Raw genomic sequence first — 14,070 nt, forward strand, 5'->3', positions numbered from 1 at the left:
TTAGTTAAAGAAATAATTACACTAAAACTAGAGCGAGACTAGTCCTCACCCATTTTTTTGAGGGGTTTGGTGAACCCACCCTTTCTTTTAACTAGGTACGAAATGAAAGTATCCTTAACTAATTTATCAAATCTAGTACATGCCTAGTAAGTGACTAAATAATTAAATCTAAAGTCATCATTTACATCGAAACTATTATTTTTACTCATCTCGTATGAGAATGGGAAAGAAGAAAGAAAATTGTGAATTTACAATGGTTGAAGGCTGCACGCATTAGAAACTCTTACCATGGGGTTGTTTTCAAGGAGCCCATTGGCCGCCAGCCTTTACCCTGCTTGCTCTTTACTGTGGCCCAAGCCGTTTGGATAATTCTGTGGCATATTGCCTCTTTTAGTAAAATATACATCACAAGATAAATTTTATTATTATTTAATTTAAAGTAAATAAGATTTGACACCATAGTCTTGTATTTTTATAATTAGTCTTTGATCCTTGACTTTCCCATGGTGCCGGGGTACAATATTTTATTTCTTTTTAAAAGTGACGAGCACAATATTTCAAGTAAGAGATTGTTGAGATTATGGAAACAAAAATATAGCAGGTCAAAGAAAGAATATACGGAGAAAGATAAAGAGTTGGTATGTTTCTCTAGATAGATCTAGGTTGATGTATTATTGATGTACCACGTATTCAAATCATAGGAGACCGATCAAGTATGCTAATCTTTTGAATCATATTGAAAATCATGCGTGTCATGTTAACGATGCACCGGACAACACTGTAAAGAAACATATCAATCTCATTCACCCTCTCTATTTGCATATCTTTGTGTACGCATGTGAACCATGATAGATCACTACTGCTGATACTATAAATCAGAATATAATATTCTTCCTTTCAAGCTAAAAAACTGTATTGAGATGGTATTGTCTAAATATAATCCCATATCAAATGATTCTAAGGTAATTTATGCATAAGTCAATGGAAGTTAATCTTACACGAAATTATCGACCGTTAATTTTGTAGATATTTAGAGTTTAGCAGGATCACATCAAAATCATTTATCTTTTGGTCGTTGAGAATTCATGTAATGAGGTATATATATATGGATATAAAAAATTAAGTTTCGTTTTGCATTTATTAAATAGGAAAAGAGACAGGGGAAGATTCCATCGCTCCTACAGAATATCCGGGGATAACTTTTAATACATTTGTAAGAGAGGAGACAGCATCACCTAAAAATAAGTACCCAATATTAAATAAATAAGTAAATGAAAGAGAAGCATATTCCGCTTGGACTACTCCTTGTGCTCATTCATCATTCAGATAAACTTCGGCCTTTAGTTAAATAAAAATATATTTGGGCCCAGTGTAGGGACTTAGGCTCTTTAAGTTTACACGGCCATTTTCTACCAATTGGCAACTCTAAATTTAGACTCAACGTTTGGTAGAGGTTCAGTAGGTTATTAGTTAAAGTGGGCGTTTCTCAAGGGGCAATTTCTCAATCATAAATCATGTCATACTCCCTTTAAAAGTACGATCATATCATATCATATCATACTCCCTTTAAAAGTATGAGTTGGAAAAAATATTTTCATGATCAATATTACCCTTAAATTTTTTAAATATTATATCGTTATCCTAGTCTATTCTAATTTTCCTATCTTCTTTGAATTTATAATTAAATGATTTATCTTATCCATAATGAGACTTAACATGTTATTGCACATAGGTGATATGTTTGATATAATTCAAATCTTTTAGTTATTTTAATTTGTAGAGAAATCTAAAAAAATATATCCTAACCAGCACCTAAAAGTTTTTGGACCTTGTAAAAAATACTCTCTGAGTTTTTAAATTGCAAAAAACACCCTTACAAATTCAAAAATTTATTAAAATATATTAAAAATTATAAATTTTACTTATTTCAATTCAGTGAGAAATCTAAAAAATATATGCTAGCTAAAAAATAAAAGATTTTGACATTGGAGAAAATATATTGTAAGTTAAAAAATGCAAAAACACTCCTAAAATTCAAAACTTCTAAAAAACACATTGAAATTTTCAAACCTATAAACACACTAAAAACTTAAAAATAACACAAACAACCCCCAAAAATTTATGAAATTTATAATAAACTCTAAACTTTTTATAAATTGTAAGATAAAATCCTCAAGATTGTAAAATTTATAAAAATCCTGACAACCTAACAATGCATTGGAAATAAAGGAGTTATAAATATCCGGCAATAGTAAATAACTTAGTTCGGCCTGCTGAGGATTGGGATTCCAAGGTTGAAGGGCCCAAGACTTAGTTCGGCCTGCTGAGCGCAGTTCTTATGGGTATTGGGCCGGCGAAGCTGAATAGAAAGTAGCCCACCTTATTATTCCGGCCTTAAGTGACAAGCTTTGTTTGGAATTGATTATATGTTTTAAGTATGGGTTTTTTAGCTGATAGTCCCTTACGCTATAACTACTTTGATATTAGTCCCTTAAATCTTCGTAGCTTAAATATTGCTCCCTCAAATATCGTGAATATAAAGATTTTGGTCCTTCTGTCAGTATCATCCAAAATGTGAACTCTTGTTACGTTCAGACTGGATGGCTAACTACCTAAACTAAATGGGCCCACCCATTTAAATAGGCTACTAACCATCATTTAATTAGGCCGCCCAATTAGAATAATAGATTTTCATTAGTTTTGCCATTCATTTTGGTTCCAGGACAAATATTTTTCTTTTATCGCCATCATTAGAAAGAATTTGAGATCGAGTTATCTGCTTTTTTTTCTTCTTTTTAAATACTTTGAACAGTGCTTAATTTTAGTTTGGACACGGGCGAGGAGGAACAAGTGATTATGGGCTCGGGTTTGGGGAAGAAGCAAGAAATGTACTTCTTAACGGGTTCGGGTTCGTTAAATTGTAGGTTTGGATTTTGTTAGGTGATGGACGTAGCTTTTCATTAACGTCCAAAGTCAAAGAAAACAGAATATTCCTTTGCACTTATAGTTGCAACTAATAATAAAGATTAATTTCAACGTATTAATGGTATTTGAGAGACTAATATCAAAATATAAATATTTGGGGGCCTAATATGGAAAAAGCTATGATTTAAGGGACTGATATCTAATATCTCCTATAAGGGTAGGCCTGGCAAGCCCTTGAAACAGGGACAGAATTGAGCCCGGACTAGTTTTGGGTTATTTCTTATTTGGCAAAACTTTCGCTCTTATGGGACCAGTTTTGTTTAGGCCAAAAGCCGACTAGGGGTGTCTAAAAAGCCCCGTCGGCCCGGGCCCGATCGTCGAGCCCGCTACCGGAAAATCCAAAACAAAAAAGGTCGGAAACAGAAATTTAATATTATCATATTATAGTCACAAAATAAATAATGTATATAGTTTTTTTATTTTTTATTTCTTTTATGTATAAAAGATAATTGTATATATATAAATATGTATGTATAATAATATTATATATTAAATAACATATGTTATAAATAATAAATAATACAATATATTAATAATAGTAAAATTTACTATAACCCAGTATACTACATATTGTTACAATATAAGATAAAAAATAAATATGAAAATGAAAATAGACTATATAATAAATTTAATTTTCATCATCTTTTATTGTATAATTTTTGTAATTGTAATTTTTTTATTTCAGATTAAGTTAAAAAATTATGTCATTTTTTGTAATATATATATAATAATTATAAAAAAATATATAAATATATATATATATATATTATATTATATATTAATATATATAAAAAAAACAAAAATTAAGCTTTAATTTTAAAAAATAATAAACAAAAGATAAAATATAAAAAAACACAACCCAACGTCAGGTTTGCTGCCGGCGCCTGGCCTGCTCGGACGGATGACGCGGGTTAAGGAGACGCCTAAATCAGTCCTTTGAATCAGCACCGGCCGCCTGATTTAATTCACGAGACTGATTTAGAAAAAAAAATCAGGTCATCACTAATCCTGACCAAATTTCGTGTGGGTAAGCAAACGCACTGTCAGTACTTAGATGGAGGCGTGGAGTCGTGCAGATTATGGTGTTAGACGATGTTCATTTTAACAGCAGTCATGTCCTTCTAACCGTAACCGGTCGAATGACGCAGACTCATCACCAGAAATCTGACCACTTTGATTTTATCTCCGTGCGCGCCACATCGTCCCAGTATGGCCGACATCCTCGGTGAGCCCCACAATGTGGGGCCACGAAGCATGAACACCGGTCAAAAGACTCAAAACTGATGAAAACCCATAAGAAAAGGGGATGTGGTCATCACTCATCAGTTTATGACTAAAATTAGTCCCGACTAGAGTTTGGCCGACTGAAGGAGAACGTAGGTAGAGAGAGTGCCAAGAAGAAATTCTCTACATCTTAAATTGCATGTCGAGGATGCCAATAATTATATAGGTGGGTAAATAAGCTTAGTATTATACATGAGGTTCACAGACTTAGAGAATGCTATTGGTGAGTTGTATGCATCTTCTATAATCTAGGGGAGCCAGCGTGCTTGTCATAGTAGCAGCACCACAAAGAGCATAATAAAAAAACAACGATAAAAAACTCTTTGTCAAGAAAAAGCTAGCGAACGCACGTGCCTCGTAAATGGCCCATGTCAGGGGTGCATTATCGTAATATACGTACTATTAAAAAGCCAGTTCGTTTAAATTTATGTTACTACAAAAGAAATCGTACAACCGCGTAAACTATATACATAAATCTATCAAGTTTCACAAATACCGCCCACGACCCCGCCATAATTACAATTCTACCAACCGCACTATCCTCGTAGAACGTGCCCAGAAAAAGGCAGAAAGATTCGACTTGGTGGCAAGCTCGAAAATAACCCCAAAACCCAAGCCCAAAAGAGTCATAGGCAACAAGGGGATGGCACCGTTGGGGGCAGTGAGTCGTATTCACCATCGGGAAAATGCTTGCTGAAGTAGAAGGCGGTAGCGGCGACCAGGAAGAGGACGGAGACGGCGACCAGGAAGACAACGACCTCCCCCTGAGTTGCCCCCCGGCCCTGGGTTGCCCCAGCCCCGGGGCTTGGTGGCCTTACCCCAGGGCCGGCCCTGGTTGTATGCATCTTCTATAATCTAGGAGGTAGAGGATCTCATGGCAAAAGTGCCCCTAAAAAATAAAAAAACACGAATCATGCATGGGATAAACAAATGTTATACGGTTGGATTGGATGACAACATCTTAGAACAGGCTCCCACAACCAAAACCACAAAGTCTTTATATTATTGAATTTATTTTGCGACCTTTACTTTTCGCTGCTGTTTAGGTACTTGTGCTTTTGCCACTTTATTAAATTGCAATTCATGCTTATAAATTACTTTATTTACTCTAATACAATTCATCATCCGGCAGTTTATTTTCTTGCAATTTACTACTTTTTAATCAATTTGGATCCAATAGTAACGACTTAGCGGATATATAGGAGTAGTTTAATCTCTACTTGTCTTTCGAGTTTCTTTTTGTAGCAATTTTATTTAAGTTGATTTTATAGTAGTAGGGGTAGATTTACAACAAAGTAGTTTTGGTATTTAGAGTCAGTTTAACAGTGAATAATAGGTGGACACTATGGTGATGAGAAAGCTTGAGGGGCCTGAGGGCAGATGTTAATCCGCGACATGAAGCGGCTACTTGGTTGCATGAATTTTGAAGAAAACATTGGAAAATTGTGGATGCATGTTTAACTTTCTCTACTTTTCTATGTCTCGTTGCATTTTTTTATTATAAAAAGCTATGAAAATGCCGATTGTCACCCATAACTTCTCAAATCAAAATCCCTCTAAAAATAGGATTTTTTTTAATAGAAAGTGAAACCTGCATCATAAATCCATTCAAACCACGCAGAGCAGAAAATTCAAAGCGAAAAACAATCACGTGCATAATATAGGGGAGTCTAAACAGGTTAGGTCAACGAGCTCTGGTCGGGCAAATACCCCTGCCAGCACTCAGATGGCCTAGTCCGGGACCGGGTCCTAGTCAGGTCCGGTTTTAGCATTGGGTTCCCGGGCTAATTATAGGCTTTTTTTTCATTTACTTTTTTAATTTTAAAAAAAGCCTTAAATTTTGGGAAGAGATTTATGTTAGGGGCTTTTGCTTTTGGGCTCAATTGATTACCCTGATTTATAACTCATTTAACTTTGTACATTTATCTCTAAATCCAAATAGTGTAATTTAAGGTCATAGGATCTTGAATTTATACATTTTTGGTGTAAAACCCCTAAAATACCCCGCCCTCAATATCCACAAAATATCTCTCTCCTCACGGCTAAATTACCAAATTGGTATTTTTATTCGACCATGTTTGCCAGTTTGGTATATTTAAAAAATCCGGCGATAACAAGGTATTTTTTTCTCGGCCTTTTAGTCAATAAGGCTCATTCTTCTCATCGGCGGTGAAAAACCAAGTGCGAGTGGCTCACGTGACGCTCATGTGACAAAATTTATGCTCACATGGATGCTGACATGGCTATGTTGTAAAGAGAAGGCGGGAATTTAACTAACAAGGAAATCCTAAATTACCAAAAAACTTTCTGGGTATGAGAGAGTTCACCCTCAAATTGGCAGTTGCAGAGAATCTCTCTGAGGGATAGATCATGGATGTGACCTCTCTGAAGAAGGCGTGGTGGGTCTTCTCCATTGCTGCAGTCTTCAACTCGTGGAGGCAAAGTTAAGACTTTGTATTTTTGCTGCAGTCTTCAACTTGTGGAGAGCACATGTGATCTATTCCAGTTTGAACCTGAACTTGAGCTTGATGAGACCATGTTGGGGCTGCCACTAATTTGAATTGGATTTTCGCGTTTTTGAAGATCTGAATTAAAGGGGAGGAGGCAGGATCTCAAACCCTAATTTTTATTTTGTCCCCAATTTGAGCGTGAGTGGGGAAGAGGAGATTTTCAACTAACTAGCCACATCATTAACATCCTGCAATGTTAGCATCCATGTCAGCATAAATTTTATTGATGCCCTAAGGGGGTGTTTCGTTGCATAATTTTATAGAAAAGTTTTCTCAAAATGTCTGACAATGGTAATTCTGTAATTAAATTTTTTTATAGATTTTTGTAAACTGTGTTTGGTTCAAAAAAAATTCAGAAATATTTTTTGTAAAGTACAAAAAATACCAAAATTTACAGAAATCAATTTCCTCTCAAAATTGGCGGAAATCACTCAGAAATATGACACCACATTGATATTTTTCTATAAAGTTAACACTTTTCTATAAATTTAAGGAGTGTTTGATTCAATTTCTACAATTTATAGAAAATTTTGTTATTTCCAATAAAGTTATGGGCCATTTTCTTGTTTTGAACCAAACAAGCAAAGTTAAAAAAAAAATGGTACTTTTTGACTTCTCAAAACTTTTCCTATAACTTTTTTTAAGAAATAGAAGGAAATCATCTTTTGGGTGGAAAACATTTCCTATAATTTGTAGAAATTGAACCAAACGCCCCCTAATTATAGCCCTTCTTCTCACATATACATTTGGGCAAAAATCTAAGCCCTACTTTGACTCCTAACTTGTCCATTCTTTTGTTCACCCGACCACCACCAGTATTGCCGATGTCGAGGTCCTCAACTCCAGCTGCGATGCCGATGGGCGCTCGACCGTCATCATCAACTAGTGTTGCTGAAGGTATATACATCACTCCCTCTAGCTTTACTTTTAAGTTGAAGTTGATTCTATACTGTTACCAGTCTTTTTGTGGTACTATAATCGGTTTTTAGATGAAGATCTCTCGGTATGATCTCTTTGTGAGGATTATTATACAGTTGGGTTGAAAATTAAAGGTTAGACCTTATGTGACTAAATAGGCTTGGATGTTGTGAGAATTAAGTTTGAGGGGTGGAAAGCCAAGGTCTTGAATGGCAAATGAAGGATTGATTTGCTTTGTCATTTGAGGAATGTTGACCTTTTATGTGTTTGCTTTCGATCTTATTGTGTTAGTATGACATTGCTTTATTCATGACTTTATTTGATTGCAAAGTGGACGAAATAATTCACTAGTAGAATGAAGTAGCAAGGATATTTCATAATATTTTTGGATCATCAAGAGTAATCCAAAATCTAGAGATGAAGCTAATAATTGAACTTTAAATTAGTTTATATAAGATTCTTATGCATAAGATTTATATAAGAATATGCATAAGATTCTATGCTTTTAAAACTCTTTTCCTCTTTTCTTTCTCAACTCTAAAAATTTGTCACGCTTTTGTTGAATCGGCTGGACAAGGATGAAGCTAGGTTATTGTAGGCTGTCTAAAAACCACAATAGATAGTTGACCCCTGTCAGACTTCAACCAACAGTCTTGACTAAGAAGGTTACAATCAGACGACTTTCATGTTAACAAAGGAAGGCTACAATTGGAGGATTCTCATGTAGATTAAGAAATGATTACAAGTCAACGATTTTTTCAAACCAAGGTGCGGAACTCATCCCTACATCCTAGAGTTGAACTACAAGTGATTACGCTCCAGAGTCAAAGCAATGCAATTGTTTGCGTCGAAACTTAATGTATTCATTGCGGTATTCATTACAACTTCGGTCGTTACAATGAAAACAAAAAAGATAGTCTTTTTATATACAACTTCGGTCGTTACAATGAAAACAAAAAAGATAGTCTTTTTATAAGACTTTTACACAATGAAAATGAAAAAAATACAATTCTCGTCAAACAAACGCAGAGATCGTTTATCGGTCTTCTGCTTGCGTAGGATCTTTGCCTGTGCTGGGGTTTATCCGTGGACAACCTTAGATCTGGATCCGGTTGATGAAAAATTCGGCAGAGCTTCGTCTTCACCGAGGAAGTATTTGATTTGAAGCGCTGAGATCGACCAAGCGAAATCAGGGCTCGTCTCGAGATTAAGACCAAGCCTAATCTCAAGGGACGGACGGGAACGGGCGTCGGATCTCTCAAACTCTCCTTCTTTATGCCGAAGAAATCGCCAAGATCTATCAACCCTCGTTGAAATTCGTGCTCCTTTGACTCCACAATCCGGCAGCACCTCCTCGTCTTGATAATCAATCGCCCCCGCTGAAAGGAGGCCCTAGGCTTGTATTTATAGGGCTTCGGAAGCGGTTATTTAGATGAGAACAAGTGATTTGGCTCTATCTTCAGTTAACAACAGCCTAACTATGTTTGGGGATGATATCAAGTCAGTTGGGAACCCCTGGAATAGATAAATCCTGCGAAAACAGCATCAAAACCGTCAAAACGCGTTTCGGGTTCCGTACTGCGCTTGCGCGGGTCGGATCAGTCCGACCTGCGCTTGTGCAGGTCGGATCAGATCCGACCTGCCCTTGTGCGGGTCGGATCAGATCCGACCTGCACTTGTGCGGGTCGGATCAGATCCGACCTGCATTTGTACAGGTCGGGTTGATCCGTCCCGCGCTTGCGCGGGTCGGTTTATTCCGTCCTGCGCTCGCGCAGTTTCGCTGACTCATTCTTTTATGTTCCCTTTCTTCCGAATTTTCTCTTTTCGCGTGTTTGGCCGATTTGTTGACTTGTATGCTTCGCCGCAAGACCGATCATCGAACGCGCTTTAGTTAACATATGCGTGCTGATCGATGCGTGCGGACTAAATGGCATGCGCGCGTTGACCGACGTGTACGAGCTGGTTGACGTGCACGAGATGATTTGAAGTACGCGCGTTGACCGGCACGCACGAGCTGATTTGACGTACGCGCGTTGACCGGCACGCACGAGCTGCTTAGGTGAGTCTTCTTGTCTCGCCAATTCATTGCTTCGAGTTTCGTACGAGCTCTCATAGGTAATTTTAGACGCCTACAGATACCCCCTCTAAAGTGTTTCAGCCTCATTCTTTTATAGAGGAGTCTGAAATGCTTTGGATATGATAGATCCCCACCTTCAGCCGGTGTTAAAGGACCTACAGATGGTTTCAATTCTTGACTTCTCCATATCTTAGCATATTCTGTGTTTTATCGAATAGCTAAGATTTTCCCGGTACTGCGTTTATCGTCTGACCGTTATTAAAGCCTTGAACCGGAATTAGTGAGTAGACTTTGACTCGCGTTATTGAGTTGACTTTGAACTGATCCTCTCTGTCGGGAATTCATATCTGATTGTAACTGAAATCCTTGGAGTCATCTTTTGCCTTATTTTGGCGAAATTGCTGATGCATTGACCGGCATCGATCTTTACTATAACGCGTTGACCGTCGTCGATCTTTACCGTAACACGTTGACCGGCGTTAACACAGTTTATACTCGTACGTTTGCTAGAGTCTACACAGTTTAAGCTCTTAAGGCATTGGAGCGTGACGGTCCTGAATGTTGGGCTGTAGGACCAACTATTAAAGCTGATTCATCTGCACGTGTGGATCTCATCCTGAAGTTTGTTGGATGTTCAAGTCATGAGACCAACTAATGAAGCTGATACGTCAATGACTCGCATTTATAGAATTTTTTGCAAATTCTCAGCCATCAACGGGTTTGATAAACCTTTACCGACTACTGTTTGAGTCGGGCTAGCATGCAGATTGTTTAAGTCCGTTCCGCATGTAACGTTATGCTAAAAGAGTTAACTCTTTTAGTGCTACGATATTGAATACGTAGACTTCGTCTTTCTCCTGTGAAAAGACTAAACAACGACGTGTATCAGACGTAGACTTTAAGGTTTTTGGCAAACCCTCAGCCTTCAACGGATTTGGCGTGCCTTTACCGATTACCGTTTGAATCGGGCTTGCATGCGGATTGTTTAAGTCCGTTCCGCACGTGACGTTGTGCTAAAGGAATGAACTCCCTTAGACTTGATGCTACGATATTGAATACGTAGACTTCGCCATTGTTACGGGAATAGGCTACCCGGCAACGTGTGTTAGACGCTGGCCTATCCCTACTTAGGCTTCGGGATAAAATGTTGGCCTTCTTTGTTTTGATGATGTTTAACAAACAATTTACTTCTAATGTTGTTTGTCTAGTATTTGTGTTTTCTTATTTATTGTAGACAAACAACATAGTTGGAGGATGGATGGAATAGAGCTTCAACGATCATATCCAAAGGAGGTTGGCGGAATGTCGGTGAAGCCTTGCTATTCAAAGTTCAAGATCCAAGTTCAAGCTTCATCCGCGAGATTACCAAGTTAAGCTTATTGAAGATCAAGATCATTGCTTGGGTAATTTAGTTTAGGAATTTATATTATGTGTGTTAGTACTTTAAGCTCAATCATATACACACATACACATTTTGTTTTTTGTATATATATAGTTATATATATACATATATGTTGTGGTTTGATAGTTTTCAAGTTTTACTATGAAACAATTGAATATAATTAGAAAACATATTTTTGTTTCATACTCATATGCATATATATGATTTCATCAATATCAATTTTAGTTAGTTAAATGAAATCATATTTTAGTGCATTATATGTGTATTTTGATAAAATACTACATTCATTGTTTATAGACTTCATAACAATAGTTTACATCTTTCTTCAAGTCTATAAAATCATTTTGTAAAGTTTCAAAAGTTGGTTTAGCCAAAATGTCAAAATTCACATGTTTACATTTTCGTGTTTTGGACTATTTTGCAAAATGATGATATTTTTCATTTGGGAAGTCCTTTTTCAAAACCAGTCGTTGTAGCATGTTTATTATCATGTCTACAATCATTCCCCAAAGTTTTACATTTTTTGGAATTTATTTGATATTTTTAAACAGCATTTTAAAATAAGAAAAACAGTTTTCAGTTTTCTGTCATATCCGTTTTCGGTCGACCGCACCGGTCGACCGAACCTGAGGTCAAAAGTTAGAGTTTGAGCAATCAACTATTCTCCCTCCATCTCTTGTCATCTATTGAGAAGTTTTCTAAACTCAATCTAGCTTTATATTTCATATTGTTTGATTATCATTTTATTAAGCTAGTATTCATATTGAGTTTAGTTGATTTTATTTTCTCTATGTTTATACACACAACCATTTGAGCTTATTGTATTTACATTCATAGTATAATTGGGTTGTGGGATTGTGTAACTTAGAGAGTGAGCTTATAATTCGTTCTCATTCATTGTAGAGAACAAACACTTTGTATTGAGCCTAATTGTGAGGATTCACTTGTAATACACTTGTACACCGAGAGAAGTGTGTGGTGAGAGACGGGGTCGAATCCAAGAGGAGTGGCGTCGGTTGACGTGCCTAGGGAGAGGTTGTAACCGAGCACTTGAGGAGGAGGACACGGGCTAGGACCAACACTTAGTGTGTGAGGTGTGATTGCATAGTGATTGTATTGTGAGGTGTAAACGTTGTTCGGGTGAACGTAGAAAACCCGGTTGTGATAGTGGAGATCTCCTCGAGGTGAGGAGCGGAGACGTAGGTCGTGGGGACCGAACTCCGTGATCATATCGTTTTGTTTGTGATTGCATTGGCGCACTTACTTTTATGTTCATACCTTATATCGCCTTTGTATATTGCTTGTTGATTATATTACCCACTATCTAGTTTAGATTGTTTACCCTTGAGTTTATATATCCTTGCACATACATTGCATATATCTCTTTGTTAGGATATATCTTGTTGTTCATATTGCTTATCCTAGCTCATATACATTGTTGTATTTCATATTTGCTAGGATAACTTGTTAATAAGTTTTAATTGGCATAAAATCGGATTAGATTTGCATAAGACCCTAATCACCCCCCCTCTAGGGTCTAACAATTGGTATCAGAGCTTGGTGCTCTTTGATTTAAGGTCTAATCGCCTTGAGTTAAAGATCCAAGTTAGGGACTAACCGCCTTGAGTTAAAGATCCAAGTTATCTTATTTGTGCTAATCTAGTTATGATTACTTTTGTCTTGCTTGCATATTTTCATATATATATCATGAATATAAATGCATTTAGTTTAGGCTATGAATCAAATGTTGCTCCTAAATTCATTAATTTTCCCTATGCTCAATGGGCTTCTAGATTTAAACTATTTATTGAATCTAGAAATATCGACTTATGGAAAATTATTGAAGATGCTTATATTATACCCACTTTGGAAAAATCCAAGTGGAGTAGCAATGATAAAAGAATGTTTAATATGAACAAGCTTTTGTTAGAATATTTGCTTAATGCCTTTGACTCATTCTTTTCTAACAAATTTGTTCATTTTGATAGTGCTTACAATTTATGGAAATTCATAGAAGCACATCAAGGCAACTTGGAGGAAATCCAACGTAGTTTGGAGGATTATTCTTCAAGTAAGTGTGGAGCATCATCATGCATACGACCACTAGGCGATAGCCCTAGTGTGGTAAGCGATTCGGAATCAGATAGTGATATATCCATCAATGAACTCGCTTGTGCATATGATAGATTAATGCATGCCTATACTAAGTTACATAATAATTTTATTGATTTAAAAAGCAAGCATGTTAATTTGAAATCCGATCATGAGTTGCTAGGTTCCAAATTTGATATCATTGCAAAAGAAAATAGTGTGCTTAAAGAAAACAATGACTTATTAAATTTGGAAAACGAAAAATTGACCTCATCCATTTCTAGCTTATCTCATGCTAAAAACAATGCTATATTAGAAGTAGAGAACATTAGAAATGAGTATAATTCTTTATGTTCTACTTCTAATGATAATGCATATGTGCCTAATGATGAGTTGAATAATATTAAAAATAGAATATCATCCTTAGATTCAACTCTTAAATCATGCATTGTCAATAATAACAAGCTTATGGACATGTGTGCTAAATCTCATGCTAAAACATCTAAACATCATATTCATCATGCACACATGTATAGTAAAGTCTACAAATGCACAAATTGCGGTCGTAAAGGCCATCTTGCTAGATTTTGCTATGCACACACTCATAAAGTTCATCATAAGCATGCTCATGTGTATAGATGTGATCATTGTGATAGAATTGGTCATTTGGCCAAATTTTTTTTTGATTTAAAGAGAGTTTCACATTTGCAAAATAATTTTAAAAGATCATCCATGTTTGCAAATGTTTCAAATGTTTCTCGTGCACATCCACATGGTCAACATAACCAAATGCATCCTCTTCA

The sequence above is a fragment of the Asparagus officinalis genome, chromosome 6 (genome assembly GCF_001876935.1).
Source record: "Asparagus officinalis chromosome 6, Aspof.V1, whole genome shotgun sequence".
Taxonomy (NCBI): Eukaryota; Viridiplantae; Streptophyta; class Magnoliopsida; order Asparagales; family Asparagaceae; genus Asparagus; species Asparagus officinalis.